Raw genomic sequence first — 18,782 nt, 5'->3', positions numbered from 1 at the left:
CTTTTGTTAGATGCTGACATAGTAAGCTCAGTACTCACCTTTAAACTGACAATTTTTTCAGGTCTTCTCCCTGTGGGGCTGAACCCGCTCCCTGCCCCCATCCCCACCCTCCCCCATAACATCAACCTTATACCTAGCCTGACCCCTCCCATACTTCTCTTCCACCTATCCTATAACCCTCCTAATTATTCCCCTATTATACTTCCTCATTCTTGTACTCTACCTCCCCACCCATTTCTAAATAAGTCCATATAGTACTCCATCCTCTAAACTACTTCTATCCTGCACATATTCTTTATCACACTGCCTCAACCACCATCATGTCCATCACAACTATTACTTTGATCTTGCTTCTTTCACTTACACTGTCTCTCCTAACAATAATCACAACTTTCCAGGCACCCAGCACACCTCCTGCACATACCTGTACAACCAGCACCCATAATCCACAATTATCAAGTTACTCAGACATCCACCCTAGCTTATTCACAGCTAATACCTCTGTACTATGCAAAGTGAAAATTCTACCTCTCCAAAGACACTCCCCTTATCATACCACCAGCAGCAACTGCACCATTTTTATGAAAAAATTGAGAAGTATAACCTACAAAATTTGCCAAAGCACTATTTCCCAGTGTGGTGCTGTACAACCGAACCCAGGACCAGCCCCCCTCATCTCCAGCAAACCTAGCAAATCTCTTATGCTATCAACCATAAATCTCCAAAGCGTTAGGAACAAGATACCTGAACTCCATGCCTGGATTTCTAAGTACAACCCAGATATTATAGCAGCTACTGAAACCTGGTTGAAACCATATATAAAACACACTGAATTTCTCCCCCCAAGCTACTCATGCCTGAGAGTTGATCGACCCAACAAGAGAGGAGGAGGAGTAGCAATACTTTTCCCTAGAAATTACACATTAATCTCCTACTCAAAACCAACACCCAACTTCTTCCCAGCCAAAATACTAATCTCTATATTAAAACTTAACAACCATAAAAACATTTGCATAATTGCTCTTTATATTCCCCCAGGAAACAACATACCAATATTCGAAAACATACTTGCTTGGACTTCACAAAATATAGATAATGAAACCATCATTCTAGGTGATGTAAATATCGACTGGCTAGATATAGGCCACAACAACCCCTCAAAAAACATAAATCTTTACAACTTCTCCCAACTAATTGAAGACATCACTAGACCTCACAAAAATTACAACTGGGGCTCCACAATAGACTGGATATTAGTATCCCACCCTTTCAATGTCATCAGTACAGGAATACTACCTAATACCATTAGTGACCACCACCCAGCATATATCATACGCAAAACTACTCCAACCACAGGCCAACACCAATACAAATCTACCAGAGATTTTAATAAGTTCCAATCATCTATATTTAATGAAACCTTAGCTAAAGTAAACTGGAAACCTCTCAAATCCCTACCACTTAATGAGGCTGTTGAATTCTTTAACTCAACATTTCTAGACATCCTAAATAGGCAAGCACCCATCCGCCAAAAACAAATAAATCATAACCATGCATGCTGGCTCTCAAAATCCACCAAAGAAGTAATGACCACAAGGGATAAAATCTGGAAATCATGGCAGAAAAACAAAGACCCCTCAACTCTACTACATTACAAGCAACTCCGTAACCTGGCAAAATGTCTAATAACCACTGATAAAAAAGACCACTACTTCCACCTACAAAGCCAACATAAAAATAATCCTCAAAAATTCTGGTCTTCCATCAGCCAACTATTACACCCAGGCTCTCAAAGCAATCCATCCCCTGACCCACAAAAAAACTCTCACTGAACTTGCTACCCTCTTCAATTCCTACTTCATTGACACCATAGCTAACCTAACCACCACCTTTTCTACAGTTAACATCACTACCACCAAGGCAGCTGATGACCAAATCATCCTAGAAAACAAGTCTACCCTTAACCCTAACCTAAAATTCTCCACTATACCCACCAGCACCATAAAAAAACTTTTACTTAAGCTAAAACCCTGTACTCTGGCCCCTGACAATCTACCCCCACACTTCCTGCAGCTAGCAGCAAACTCTATAGCTTATCCCATCAGCATACTCATTAACAGATCAATTAAAGAATCCCTTGTCCCAGACATCTGGAAAAAAAGCATTAATTCTTCCCTTGCACAAAGGTGGCACCGACACAGACACCACAAACTTTTGACCCATAGCAATTCTCTCACCCCTCTCTAAAATACTGGAAAAATGCATCCATGCCCAACTCCTCAACCACCTGCATGAAAATCAAATTTTATCACCCACTCAGCATGGTTTCAGACAAGGACACAGCACCACTACCACCCTCCTATCCTTCCTTGATACAATTAACCAGGCACGGGATTCTGGTAAAATAATTGCTTCACTTTTCCATGACCTCTCCAAAGCTTTTTATACCATTTCCCACACTATCCTACTCTCTAAATTATTCACCCTCCACATTTCTCCCCCTACCCTACAATGGTACAACAGCTATCTCTCCAATAGGTAGCAATCCACCAAATGGCAACAGTCTTACTCTCCCTTCCTCAGTGCATCCACAGGGGAAGCCCCAAGGCTCCATACTTGGTCCTCTCTTATTTAGCATCTTCATTAACAACTTTCACACCACTCTCCCACAATGCTCAGTAATCCAGTATGCTGATGACTCTACAATAATATGCACTGCATATTCCAGCTCTGAACTCCAGCAAATTACCCAGAATTCCCCCACATCTACTGAATCTTGGATGCTTAACAATCATCTTGCCCTAAATCCAAAAAAAAACTAAACTAGTAATTTTTACTCCTAGGAAAACCACTCAATTTGATAAAGAACTCTTCACTATACAAGCCCAAGACAATACCACTATAGAAGTTGTCCCACACACTAAATTACTAGGCATTATTATAGATGAAAACCTTAACTTTGACCTACACATCAACAATAACATAAAAAAAAATACACACTAAAAGCTTGGTATGCTCTACAGGCACCAACACTTTCTTAGCCTCTCTACTAGACAAACCCTTGCAACTACCTTTTTATTACCCTCTCTCTTTTATGGTGCCCCTCTCCTCACTAATATCCGAAATTCTACAAAATCCAAACTTGCTATGTGTTACAACAGAATAGCAAAATTTGCCACCAAGGCCACATTCTCATCCCACCATTGTAAGTCACTGAAACAATTAGGGTGGCTGGAACTCCCCCACCATCTCTCATTCACCCAACTAACTACTGTGCACAAAATCATCTACAGACCCACAGACTGTCCTGCTCTCTCAACTCTACTTGCCAAATACCATTCCAGCAGGCATCTAAGATCTGAAAATCATCTACTTCTAAAAGTAGATAAACCCACCTTACCTGCTGGTCAACTCCTCTACGCCTTCACCATCGCCAAACTATGGAACTCACTTCTGCCTTCTATAAGAAACATAGGCTGCACCACCACCTTCAAACAAATGCTGAAAAATCATCTCAACTCTTCCTGTCTATGTTCCTGCTCTATAACCTAACCTCTTCACTCTCCTTATATGATTACTAAACTCCTATGTATTTTGCTACTAGTGACTGATGATATTTTCTCCATATTTATTTTTATCTTCACTTGTTGATTCTGGTACAATAATACTGATCTCTGTTTATACCGATCTGATTGAATTCTGCTTTAATGTATATTTTCTGTATATATTGCTGTAATCAAACTAGATTCCTGCTTTTATGTATATATTATGTATATGTTACTATATTTACTATCTGTAACACTGTTTCTGCATCTGTACTAATTAATGTTTATATTTTTTTCTGTATCTCGTTGGAGCTTTTTTCCCCGGGCCTCCACTGAAAATGGGCTCTTTTAGGCCCAGTGGAATTATCCCGGTAAACAAATGCAATAAATAAATAAATAAATAAAATTAGATGAGGAACTTTCCAATACCAACTGTTATACCTTCTATACAAACAGAAATTCGAGAAGTGCAGAAATCACTCATATTTCTTGGAAAAAAATAATAGTGTCATAACTATTATTTGTAAAGAATATCACATACTTTTACAGGATTCTGCAGTAGTCAAACAGTATCTGAATGAGATGAGTCCATGCAGTATTTCTTATTACTGTGCAATTCCATAGCTCCAGGTTGTGCTTATTTAGTGCTGATTAACATATCTGGAAATGGTGAATATTCAAATGAGGTATCATCTCATTATCATACATGCCTCACTCAATCTGCTTGAAGTGCTGAGTGGGTAAACATGGTGCTAGGATATACATGATGATGTGCACTTGACCTAACTGTATCAGAGTGAATTCTGTGAATTGGGGCCAGCTAATGCCTTGCAAGCATGACTTAGCAGTAAAGCACAAACAGATAAGTGTTTTTAACACTCCTGCCACCTTGATGTACACTTAAAAAGAATGTGCTAAAACAAATATTTTTACAAAAGAAGTTTGAGATTGCATAGACATATAAGAGCTAACATTTATACTGCCTTTATGATTATATGCTTAAGGGTTAACTATGTCTATGAGTACAAAGTATGTGTAAGTTATATGAAGTGCATAAAACTTAAACATACAAACAATAACACAAATAAATGGAAATCATAATGCAATCATTTTTTTTCAAATGTGTCAAATAGAGTAATAATAATAATAATAATAATGATACCAATTTGCTAATGGGTAGGCCCATTATTCACACAGTACCTTTTTCATGGGTAGCCTGGGAGCAATGTCTGGTTAAGTGACTTGCTCAAGGTCACACAGTAACCAAACTGAGGGCTTAGGGAATCAAACAAAGCACCACAGGATCTATAACTCACAGCCTCAGCCCTCTGCACCAACTGTTAATCTCTAAAAGGGAAGAACACACCATGTATTGCATACATTTATTTAACTGTGCAAATATCACATTTATTTCAGACATCTACTGAGAAATGCCACAGGGTATCTATTTTGAAGGTATTATTCAGTTACACAAATATTTTGTTGTTGGAACCTGATCTTTTGTTCTAGTAATAATATACATTTTCATGCATGATGTAACAAATATGCAATTTCTAAAAGGGTTAGAAAATAAAATCAGTAACATAATGAATGTGGAAATATCAATAATTCATCAAAAATATTTGAAATATATCCAAAATAGAAATCATGACAATAATATATTTCCTTTAAAAGGGTGCAATTTTTACTTATATATGCTGTGTATAAAATGAGTTAATGTAGTCTGCTGTATTGTCCCTTCCACAAGAAATGTAATTACATGAAGACACAATGATATGCGGCAGAAATGCAAGTTATCATGTGGCAAACACTGTTAAAGGATTAAACATGTTAGGGTGGATCCACATGCTCGGTTCAGTGATATATATATATATATATATATATATATATATATATATATATATATATATATACATAAAATGTTTCTCTTTTTTATCTTCTGTCTTTTTGAGACATCAGGGATTGTGCATTATTCACTATTAGCAGTTACTAGCTGTGAGAGACTGTTCATGGGCGAAGGCAAAATCTCAAAAATTTAATATGGGCTGTCATCAGTAGTCCAAATGAGGCTGGCACTGTTGGGCTCCTGACAGCACTCTAGACCATACTGAGTGAAGAAAATTCACCTATTATGCATTGTTTTCTGTGGCACAAGGTGTTCATTCAAGACGTCTGAGCAAAACAGAGGTAACGCAGGGTTTGTATCTAGATTACAGATAATGTTGTTGAGGGGTCAGAATAAATATTGCCACAGACTTGTTTTTAGGAATTTAACACAAAGTAGAACTGTCAAATGGAAAAATGACATTTGCAACACAGCTCTGTAAAGTATGCTAAATAAGTCAGCCATAATATATATGAAGTATGTTAAGCATAACAATGATCATAGTTAATTTAAACTATACTTGTATATTTATAATCTTCGCAATAGTTTTTGCAAAAAAAGTATGAGTTAACACAAATTATTACATGAGTAGGACAGTATGAAATATAAAGTATATATATATTGCACATTCCCCAGCATGTTTTACTCAAATCATTGCAAAACAATAATAACTATAAATTTTGGCTTTTACCTAAAACTTGAGTAATATAACAAGTGAAAGTAAAACACATAGAGGTTTGTCATAATTAGATCTCCCCTCAAGCTGAAATTGATACACCTTAACTTTCAAGCTCGAACTGTTAGTTCTCCTCTGGTATTAACAGTGAATAAATATTAGTTTAGTCTTCTTTTACATTATTTTATCTCAAACAAACACTGATTATTATCAGCATTATAGAGTATGTCATTCCATATCAATGTGTCACAAGAGTGTATGAATGATTAACATGCACCATACCAGAGTTCGTGACCACAAGTGACAATATATATCTCTTGGAAGGCAATTCAAATATCATCAGCAAATGTAATTTGAGGATTTCACTGTGGAACATGTGTAAATACAGGGGCATTACACATAGCCAATTTGCAATGCCATGTTTCACACCCATAGTGATGATTGAAGCTATCATGCCTTGTTTCTCTGACAGATCATTTGTGTGTTTTCTAACACACAGATGCATTTGGTGAGGTTGTTCATCATTATGTTTAGGCTGTTACAGGTTAGTTCTCAACTGGGCACCAACTTTCTGTCATAATTCTAGATATCAAGCAGAAGACATTGCAGATGAAGCTGAAGGTGTGCTTCATTTAGAGCCCAAAGGTGGTGTCAAGTGAAGTTCAATATATCTGTGGCTCTCCTCATAAAACACTAAAGCCATAGGCTTCTGCAAGAAGACTATGCCAGGTCTCAGTATAATACTGAAGCTTAGAACGGCTTGGACAAGGCTGTCACCAGTGCAGCTGGCTTTCCATGCACTGCTGAACAATGTCATTATTACTATAATAACATAAAGAGATGAAAGCATGACCTCCTGACAGTGAGAGGTAGAAGTTAGCAACACACCTAATTTGTATAACTATAATGGCCCATCACTAGCCAATGCAATGCCCTGGATTGGTCAGACAATAAACGTTTTCATTATACTTCTTTTGATCTGTTTTCTTTTCTGTACAGTTGCAGATGACATAGCTATAAATAGGGAGGCAGATCAGGAATGATTAGCACAACTCAGTGAGGCAAGGGGTAGATAAGGCTCAGGTATGAAAGGAAGTAAAATGATATTACATCTACATTTTAGTTAATTTTACCAGATTTCATGGCATCAATCCATGTGAACTTAATGCATACTCAAATGAGTATGCATACCTATCTTATATATATCAAACATACGTGTCTGCTCCAATAGCTCTTGATCATTACATTACCCAATGTGTATATCAAATTTCTGTATGTGGGTTCAATTTCAAACAGCAGAAATGAGCTTTTATTACAGAATATTATAAAAATCTATTTTGCTCAATTATTAAACAACAATAGACTTTTCATCTTTGTAAATGGATGTCTTTACATGGAATGCCTATATTACATATGCTACAGCCACCCATTTGCCTAATGTGTATTATTTTTTATTTATTTATTTATTTATTTATTTATATTTGTTGACCGGGAGTGTCCGACTGGACGTAGGTCCATTTTCAGCGGAGGCCCGGGGAGAAAAGCTCCACAGTTAAAATAAACAGACAGTAGTTACATTGGATTACATAGTGATTAACAATTTACATAGCAATTACTTACAACATACTTACAGATGAAGAACCTAGTACATCAGTAGACAACTAGAATCTATCTGTGAAGTACATAACAGACATTAACAAATGTTACAAGAAGAAGTTCCTGCTGTATAATAAGTACTAGGCTTATGAGCATCTGAGCTTGCTATAATCAAGATAGTTAGTGGAGTGGAAAGAAAGGTAGTGGTTGGATGGGGTGGACTGATGTATTTTATGACACATTTATAACTTAAAATCATATCTGATGTGCCAAAGTTTATCATATGTATGTACGTGTCATACATGTGTGGTTATATTTTGAAATATTAAAATGACATGGAATTGATGTTATTATATATGTTTTCACTCCCGACCCCATCTCTCTCGCTTTCTCATTTATTTTTGTAAACATTGCTGCTGCAGTTCAAATGACCATCAGCATGAGGAACTAGACTGACCACTGGGGGTAGTACACCACCACAGGCTGCTGCAGTTCAAATGACCATCAGCATGAGGAACTAGACTGACCACTGGGGGTAGTACACCACCACAGGCTACACAGACACCCAGCACATTTGGATCCCAACATTTTAACATTGCTTCCACAACTCCTGCATTACCTGCTGTAAGTCTGTCTGGCAGCTCTGCCAAGGTGCTCATACAGCAGTACCCACTGGGAGGCGTACTACTGGATATGATGATTTTATCACACATCAGCAGCTGACAGAGTTGATGGAGGACATTATGGAGAGGGGCTCTGGTGTCCAACTTGTCAAAGTAGAGAAAGTTCTGCATGAAATATCAAAGTCGATGCCTTTCCAGCACTGACCAAGGATACGCTACAGGAGATAATGATGATGGCACTAAACTTGAGGACTTGGTTCTCACTTAGCTCATGAAAGACACAGATGTCCACAACCTGAACCCGATCATGCTGTCCCCCAACCTTTTGTGTCCATCAGCATCCCTGTCTTTCTTTAATACCCTGTATATCTGCACTTACTACCTAACCTACCTTACCTACTTACCTAATCATCTTATTGCTAATTTCTTTCTCCAACTGTCCATTTTGTTCAAAATAAAATAAAATATAATAAAACGGGCACCTGCCCAAAAAAAAAAAATAAATAAATAAAATACACCCATGCATCATACTCCACCTAGCCTATGTGTCTGCTTCCCAGCAAGAGGTGCAAGGTATTTTGTCAAATTAAGGATTTGGGTTAAAGATTATAGTACACTCTGCACATTTTGGAAATATTTCTGCTTTACATACAGAAGGTGATAAGATCAGTTATTTTGCATTGTCATGCATTTTCTGAAGTCCTTTAAGTATGACATGTAGATGTATGATATCATGTAATGTCATACATACAAATACTATTGTATAAAGACGAGTACAGCATGCCTTAAATCTACAGATGGTCACCAGCTGTGAGGATAGTCTAAGTATGCATCTGTATTATCCATATAATGAGTACTTTATGCAATTATTATGACAAATGTGTAAACCATGACAGAGAAGATGTCAACATAACACACATCTATTCTGAAGTGGATCAGAATCAGAGCTGTTTATATGTTTGTACTTCATATTTGTGCAAAGCTTGGCATGGAGCACCATAGATCCCTGTTCATAGATGCCCTAAGTTCAAAACCTCAAAAATAAATATGCATGTACTAATACTTTTCCATCATTTGTGTAAATGGGCTTGCCAGTAGTGGGCTTCAGTAAGTGAATCTGGTAAAAAAAAAGTAATGCCAGCAGCTTATCACCTGTGTCTATTTAATGGCTTGTAGTCAAGGCAAGAGTTCACAGTGATACTGTCTAACCACCACATTCTGTGAATTATGTTTGCACGCTAACACATTAGATTTGCAAATAGTTTAAAAAAGTGTGTAGTTCCTTTGCACACATACTTGCTGAGTGGTGTTAAGTAGTATACTTTCATATGTTTGACCTGTACGTTTTTTTATTTATATTGCACATTTTCCAAGCACAAGGAAATATTGACAGTGGCACACCATATGATGAAGATTTGCATACAATAACCTTTACCTATGCAGTCAGGAATGCTTTGTTGTCGATCTATTGTTTTGCAACAATGATTATCATCAATACACAATAATGTGAAAAAGCTATAACTCAGTCACATCACCCCAATGTCCATGGATGAAAGGGTATATAACTTACCTGAGCAGTTTGTAATACTTATGAGCAACACATTGTTTTTTTTTTTTATGCTTGTCAAGACACATTCCTTTTCCCTCAAAACTGTGAGATACAGCTTCTACTCTGCAACATACTGATGTGGTCATCCTTACATATGTGCAGTATCTCACACATAAAGTCAGACTTCTCCTATGGTCCTTGCAGCTGATACAATGTATTCTATTTTGTTAATTAGGTACCAAAGTGTTTGAATACAGCAGTGACTTAATAGCATGGCTGTGTGTGTGTGTGTGTGTGTGTGTGTGTGTGTGTGTGTGTGTGTGTGTGTGTGTGTGTGTGTGTGTGTGTGACACATAGCATGCATGAACCTATAGTGCTACATAGAACTGGATTCACCCACACATCTAATGTGGATGCTTCCACTGAGGAGAAGCATTTCAACTTGGACAGGGATCGTCCCACCACTTTCTTCCAAATTTAGACAAAACCTCTTCACTGCAACACAGTGATGGGGTCATCCCTTCAAATTTTCTGTATCTCACATTTAAAATAAGATATCTCCTGTGATATTTGTGTTTGATATTGTGTACTCTACATTGTGTAACTAGATAGGTTTATAGTTCAAATCCAGCAGTGATGAACTTGTGTGTGTGTGTGTGTGTGTGTGTGTGTGTGTGTGTGTGTGTGTGTGTGTGTGTGTATCTACATCTATAGTGTCAGTTAAAAATGGTTTCACCCACATATCACATGTATACACATCCACTCAGAATAGACTTTTAATCTGGGACAGTTCTGGTCTGTAAAATTGCAATATGAGAGGGGTTCTTCATTAGTTGAAACAACAATTTTGCACCACAAAGATGATAACATGCCTTCAAATATGTTTTGTCTCACATTTGTGGAAAGATTTTGCCTGTGACACATGCAATCAATACACAGTTCTTTAGATTGTGGACTTACAAAGGCAGCTGTTCAAATTCAGGAAAGAACAATATAATGTGAGTAGGGTTGTCACCCCTCCATTTATTTTCCAGACTATCCAGAAATCAAACTGATTCTCCGGTAGTCCAGAAAACACTGTACAGACTCCGGTATCCTGTTTCGAAAGGGAAACAGACTATCATAGTTTGTAAATCAGCTGATTTACTATGCTTTTTTTACAGAAAAGCATAGTAAATCAGCCGAAAGCACCCAGCAGGAATGGAAAAAGAGGGCGTTCCCCACTGGGTGATATCATCATGATGTCACAAAATGAGAAGAATGTGGGCGGGAGAGGGGTGGGATGGGTGTGGTTACTGGTGATGCGAGGGGTGTGGCTTTACTCCGATGAAAGGTGGCAACCCTAAATCTGAGTGTAGTGACCTGAAGAAATGGCACACACAACACTGCATCAAAATATTTCTATCTCTTTTACATCTAGTATAGGCCTTTCAACATATTGATGATTTTATGCAGTTTGAATAGATGTTCTATGATCCTTGAGATGAAAGTTTTCCTGTAGTACATGCAGTTAACACTGACTTCTGTAACGTGTAGCCAGATAGGCATTGGTTCAATTCTGGGAATGTGTATGTGCAAAACAACATTGACAGGCAAGAGTGGGTTACTCAACAAACAATGATATGCTAAATCACACTTGCATGAACTGTAACATTGTTAAATCCTTTTGAGCCCTCAGAATAAATTGTATAGGATACATAACTTTCAAAACCTTTTCTAGTTCTCATCTTGAATTGTGTCCTTCCTGACACCAGCACATTGCTATCATCTCTGGCAAACACAGTAAATACACAGCTTGGCAGAGTGTGGAGGATGACAGGTAGTGGTTTGAATTTGTTAAGTTATATCTATCAGGCAATTGTGACAGACAGGATTGGTATAGCCAAAGAATAGTGATATGGCACAGTAACAGAGTCAGTATTTTTATAGGTCTCAAACTATATGTTAGAGAAAATATAACCATTCAAAAAAATACTTATATAATTCTTGAAGTGTGTTCTTCAAGACACAGTATGTATGCTTTTTTCTGTGGCATTATTGGTTGATACACATCTATCTAATGTCTGACTTTAGGCATATTCTCAAGTCTGGCAAGATGTAACTGTTGAATATGCCAGACAATGTGTACAGTTATTATTTATTTCACCCAAAATAATTTCATGACAATGTAAACACTTGAGTATACATTTTAGGATTTTGTTCACAATATAGAGCTTTAAAAGCAATACCAGCTTATGCATTGGTTCTTGATGTGTGCTATGCTGCAAATGTCTCACAAAGTGTGAGCAGACCTGTGTTATGATACTTTCTTACATTTCTGGTGTGTAGTTGATGTTATTGTAGTCATTGCTGTGCTTCCTTATGAGCATGCATAGTATAATGATATAGTAGTTGCACACCATTTAGCACAAAGCACATTAACTAATCAGTGTTATAAGATAGTTATTTTCATTTGTTGTTTGTATTTACCTCATTAAAGCTGAGTGACGTTTTCAGGCATTTCTTCATTTACCTCCCACTGTGCCTCTAGGTGTCAAATATTGCCTGCTCATATTTGCATTAATAATGCCAAAACTATGCTATATACAAGGTATTAGAATATTTTATCTTGAAGCATATTTGATGGCAAACACAATTGAACTGATAAATTACCTCTGTCAATGATTATTTGTTAGAACTGTAAGGTGATAACTTCATTCTTTAAAGGCTAAAGCCACACCCACTGGGAGTTAAAGGTACACACTCAAAAGAGCTCTACTGGAGGGAATGAGTTAAAAACTAATAAAATTAGCAACTGGAATGGTGGATTTGTCAATGTCCACACAATGGAGTGATTGACCTGTGGGTAGAGCATAACTACATCTGTTGTAAGCAACATTACAGTCGGTCTATGTGAAATGTAAAGTTTCCACAGTTCACCTACTAGTGCATGTTAATGTTTAACCAGGCTGGGATTTATGTTACTGTTCTGTAATATAGGTAATGCTATTCGAATTAATAAGGCTCAACTTGCGACTAAATGTGATGTATAGCATGATGCTATACTACATTTACAGGTGGACTTTGATTAATCAATTTTCATGTTTCAATGTATATGTTGTGGCAGTTGCATCAGGAAGGCTGCATGTTACATGATTTACTACAGTGCATAATACTCAATAATAAGAACATGACAGGTGATACAATTCCCCTGTAGCTGATGCCATGTATGTTTGTTTGACCTAAGTCTTATATGGGCTACCTATCCATTTGTTGCATTTCTATGACATATATATATATCACATGTATAGGAACATACTGACATTCTTACACACCCAACCCAGTTGTCAAGGGACTGACTACAGATAAGTTTTGCCTTAATTTGTGTGCATGTTAGTATATGTCACATGACTGCACCCCTCCTTTTGCAAGTACCTATATCTCACATCAGCTATAGCTAGTTGTAAGTATGGAAAACAGAACACTATGTTGGTAATATGCTCATAAAGGTGACATTTCAATGCACGTGACATTTTTTTCTAGACTACAGTTCGAACATATGCAGTGTGAATGAGCAGTCACACTTGTTACTATTCAGAACATGCGCATTGCTGCCATAAATGCTTGTTTCCTTAATTAATATTATTATTGGAATGCTTTTGCATGTGTGCATGATTCTTCTCTGTATTTCCTGATTTTTACAGATGTGTACATCACCATTACAATGTTTCCTTCATACATATAAGGCAATGAAAGGGTTATAATTCATTAACCTTTATGTATGTTCTAACATCAGTTATGGAAAATAAACCTATAATACAAATAATTTATTAATAGACTAAATTATAACAATCAGTCATTACACACAGACATCTTGTGAGTATGCTTTCAAGTAATACAGAGATGGACATTACAATATTTTCTAGGTACCTACTTACTCCTAATGTACTATACTCTGTTCTGATATATGAAGCATTTGGCTTTATCTCCCACTTGTCATGTCCTCATTTCTTCATTGTTTGAGAGAACCTGTCTTAAAGTATAACTTTAAAATGAAGACATTATTTTTTTCCTTTTACAGTATCAATTTAGAGTGGAGATATACAATGCTATTAATTTATTGATATAGCAATGGATGCTTTGTGTTCAACATTTGGTTCTGCCATAGTGGTTTGTCTTTACCTTTTCCTGTTCTGTTTACAAGACATAACTGTTGTAAACAAAGGTGCCATGATTATCTCTAGCTAGGAAAGTTATTGCTGGTGACATGTTTGTTCATATTTAATTTCTCATTCATATGCAATGAAGCACTTTACTAATTTTTCTTAAAGTGTGACCACATTTTGCTTCTAACATTGTATTTCTGGAAACTAGAAATAACCATTCTTAATGGGAAATTAATAATTTAGTTTATTTACTAAAGGATAAAACAAATAAACTCACAAACAGTTGTGTCCTCCGGTATGGTATCTCCCTGAACAGATGTCTACTATTGATAACAAGAAGCACCCCGATGACTGGAACCTGAGAAAGGGACAGATGGCACTGCCTCTGGTTATATTTTGACTTGGATGATAATCATGCCCTGCTCAGAAATAAAGAAGTGCAAAATGAGATACAGATATGTGAAATAACTATACATTTCTCATGGCAGAAACATATAAAAAAATACATTTGAACTCTGAATAAAAAAGTAAATTAGTTTTAACAAAGATAGCTACTTCAGTGCAAACTTGCCATAAAATATGCATTGTATTACAGAACACTAACTTTAACCCTGAGACATAGCATGTCACAGTGAGATGTGTTGCTTTGTTTAGCACTGCATTAAGCAGCAATGTTTTATTAAAATATCTATTTAATAAAGGTCACGTCTTATAAAAAAGCTGATAATGATTACTGATAGCAGCTAAAAGGACTTTTTGTACTTAGTCAACCCATTTCACTACCTACGGGAAAAGTTGAACATCCATCTTTACAAACTTTGTATTTTTCTTCTTGATGCTTATAATATTTACCATAAACTTGTTTCCTGCACTTTTAAATGCTACTGTCATCAGGAGCTCTCTTCAGACAGTTTGTTCATATTTTCCAACTATTTCTATATTTAGTTAGTTCGTTATGTATATACGCATGTATGTATTGATATAAGTATGCATTCGTGCTAACTGGGGCAGAGTACCATTAAAAATTTGACATTACAGTCTTAGCCTGGGTTGCATTTACAACAAGAACAAGCACTGATGCAATGAATAAGGATAAAAGCTAATACTAAAAGAATATGAAGAGAATACAACATTAAGACAACAAACATTTGGTAACAGAGCTACATACATCATAATGGAATAAGTGGTATTATATTAGACAAATACGAGAAAATTGGTAAACAAGTAAAGCAGGGAAAAAAATAATGAATGCTGTAAGTCTGTTGGCAGTCTTATATATTTTACATATTTATATAAGAAATGTTCTACAACTGAGAATAAAATAGGAATTTTATTTACCTATAGTTGGGAGATGTTTTTTTTTCTTGGGGGGTATTTTGCAATGGTGCTTCAGATGAGGAGCGGTAGTGCTGAAGTATCAAATTTTGCTGGAAAAAATGGCAGTGTAGCAAAGTTTTTGTTCAAGTCAATGTAAAATATCCACAATCCATATTCTAGCTGTGTGAGTAATATTCTTTTTTCTTATTGCAGATCTAGCCTTTGAAGAGAGAAACTGAAAAAGTTTGTTGTGCCCTGAACAAGTACTAGCTGATTTTAGTTTTCAATTTTTCCATGCAAGTTTGAAAGCTAAGTCAACCAAATGCTATGGTACTTAAATTAGGAGATAGTTTCAATGCAATTGTTGAATTATCTAATTTGGAGGGAGAAGAGACATACAACATGACAATTTATTTTCATAAAGATCACTGTTTTATGTTTTTAAGGTTATATTTATATGAAGTTCATGCCAGAAATTAAAATTATCACTTTATTTAGTGGATAGAGAAATTAATCTTGAATAAATACCAGTCTGCTGTAGGACACACATTCAAACACACACATGAACACATACACATGGCATGCACACTTGTACATAATATGGCAGCTCAACAGCTCTCAGTATGCTTTTGGGAAGTGGGAGGAACATACCAGGAGAGACGTGTAGAAAGATCGGAGGACAGATGAGGAAGAGCTTAAATATAATACAGGAAGAAAGGCAATTGACAGTGGTAGTGGGGAAGACTCAGAATGGGGAAAGGATAAGTTAAAATCTTACCTATGAGGATGGTAGTGGCATGTGGCAGGAAGCAAGGGAGTGGAGAGCCAATATGGGGAAAATAGGATTCTACTGATTGGAGTCATAACTCTCAACTTGGAAACATCAAAAATCTGTACAAAGGCCCATGAAAAATAGGGACAAATCTGTATGGTGATTAACATAAAATATGCATACATAATTATGTAACCCCAAACACTCCAATGGAATTGTGGGATACCAACTTTCAAATGCAAACCAAAGAACAGACAACCAAAATATGGCCCCAACCCAGACCCTGTAGTAAATGATAACCATTTTTTAATGTGTAGCAATGATGTTGACTGGGAAGGGAGAAGATGATGAACCTTAGGATTTTGTTTTTGCTGACTTGAGTATGTGGGTTTTGTGGTTAAAGTAGGGCATTTAATGGTAGGCAATATTCTAATCTTAGCAAAAGAATATTATAGTTTGCTAGGCTCTCCAAAAGTCATTCTCCATGGCCTACTGATCAGTGGTGTAACTTAAATTTGTACCATTCGGGGCTGTCTTTTAGTTTGCCACCCTTCTCCCCTCAAAAAATCATGTTCAAATGGGGCCCCCAATACACAACTCCCCCTGCAGCCTTTCTATTGTCCCATTACTTGGCTATGTCTCCCCATTTACCATAAACACTGTATGTGTGTACTGCTTTACTTTTACAATGATTATTTGGATTTCATTTAAAACTTTTATTTTACATTTTATAGCACAAACACTAATAGATATCTGCTAAACAAAGCAATACAGTCTCACAATGAAAATAGACTTAACATTAAAACTTTTCTGCCCTTGAAACACACATTCATTAAAACAGCATTGAAACCCACATTCAAAGAAAATGCATCTGGCTAGTGGTGAATAAAGATTACCTTTGGGCTGTTTTGAAATCATATGCCCCTTTCACACAACACATATGCGTGTTCTTTGATACACCTTCCTGATTTATTAAATTACATTCTTTGTATAATACAGTGCACTTGTAAGAGTGTGTTTTAAGTTTGATGTTTTGAACATTTTTTCCAGTAAGCAATGGAACAAAATGCATAAACCAATAATGACAAAACTGCCCAATTCAGAACATTTCCCCTCATAAAAGTATACTCAAAACATCTACAATCCACCAGTATCAGTAAATGTGCATAATCTCTGCAGAAGTAAGTTGTCTAAATAATTCCACATTAAAGATATCTATACGATCTGTAACTAATGAAGAGGTTGCTCCTAGCAAACAACTTAATATTTCATTGTTTCATCTACAAATAAAGTGCCTGTTGCCCTTGAGGAATAAAATACCTATGTTATATTAAAAAAATGATAAGCTAGTTATTTTGCAAAAGGGAATGGACGGCAAACTGATGATAGGTTCATAGTTACTAGGTATCTCCACCAAAGAGGACATTCTCAGGGACTGCACCATTCACCCCCTTTAAAACTACAACACAGTACAGTGTCAGCAATCCATCTACATACTGTGGGAGTACAACCCACAGCCTTCTGCATCAAAAGCAATTATTCTTCTACCTGCTGTGCCACTAACAACACAAGTAAACTTGGCATAAGCAGTGCTGCTTATGCCAAGCCTGTTTGTCTTGTTAGTAGCACAACAGGTAGAATACTTGCTTTTGATGCAGATGGCTGTGGATTCTAGTCCCACTGCAGGAGTAGAACTCACAGCCTTCTGCATATAAAAGCAAGCATTCTAGCTGCTGTGCTACTAGTAACAACACACACAGACTTGGAATAAGCAGCACTAAACTTCTCTCCTCCTGAAGAACTATGCAGCATGAGAAATCTGGAAAAAGCCAAAATGTATTGGGGGGGGGGGCAAAAGACCAAAACCAGGGACAAATTTTAAACATTGCTTGTATAATCGTTTGTCTTACCATCCGTTTATAGAAAGATAGGAAGACTGAAACTTAAATGGCTATCATTATTTAATGAATTAATTTCTCACTGATTTGCCAGAAAACCAGAAATTCAAAGAGGAACAGACCAAATGTATGAGCCAAACATTCTAGACATTCTATAAAACTTGAACTATGGTTAATTCCTTGAATCACAAGCAGTGGAGGTATGGGTAGAGAATTTAGGCACTTGCCTGTACCTGTGGTACAGGGTTTGAGTCTGAGACATTAATTCTAACCAGCAATTATACCTAATGGGGGCATTTACACACACACACACACACGCGCGCGCGCGCGCACACACACATACACACACACACACACGTTGTTTACATATGTAAAACCACACCCCCACAGATGTTGTTTACATATGTAAAACCACACCCCCTGCTTGCAGCTGTAGGTAAATAAGTAAAACAGTTTCTCCAGCCTGCTGCATCCCTTATAAGTAAAACAAACTAGCACAGTTTCTCCTGCCTGCTGCAGCCCTTATAAGTAAAACAAGCTTGCACAGTTTTTCCTGCCTGCTGCAGCCCTTATAAGTAAAACAAGCTAACACAGTTTCTCCTGTCTGCTACAGCCCTTAAATAAGTAAGAAGTCCATTACATAAGTAAAAAAAAACTGCCCCTTAAAAAGTAAAAAATCCATTACATAAGTTTGTCTTGCATGCACATATAGGCTTACATTACCTGGAGGAAGAGCCGAGGCAGGGAAGAAAGATGGGCTGTGCACTGACAGACTG

The sequence above is a fragment of the Protopterus annectens genome, chromosome 5.part0, assembly GCF_019279795.1.
Source record: "Protopterus annectens isolate FY-2018-M chromosome 5.part0, PAN1.0, whole genome shotgun sequence".
Taxonomy (NCBI): domain Eukaryota; kingdom Metazoa; phylum Chordata; order Ceratodontiformes; family Protopteridae; genus Protopterus; species Protopterus annectens.
Note: the sequence above shows the minus strand (reverse complement) of the source record.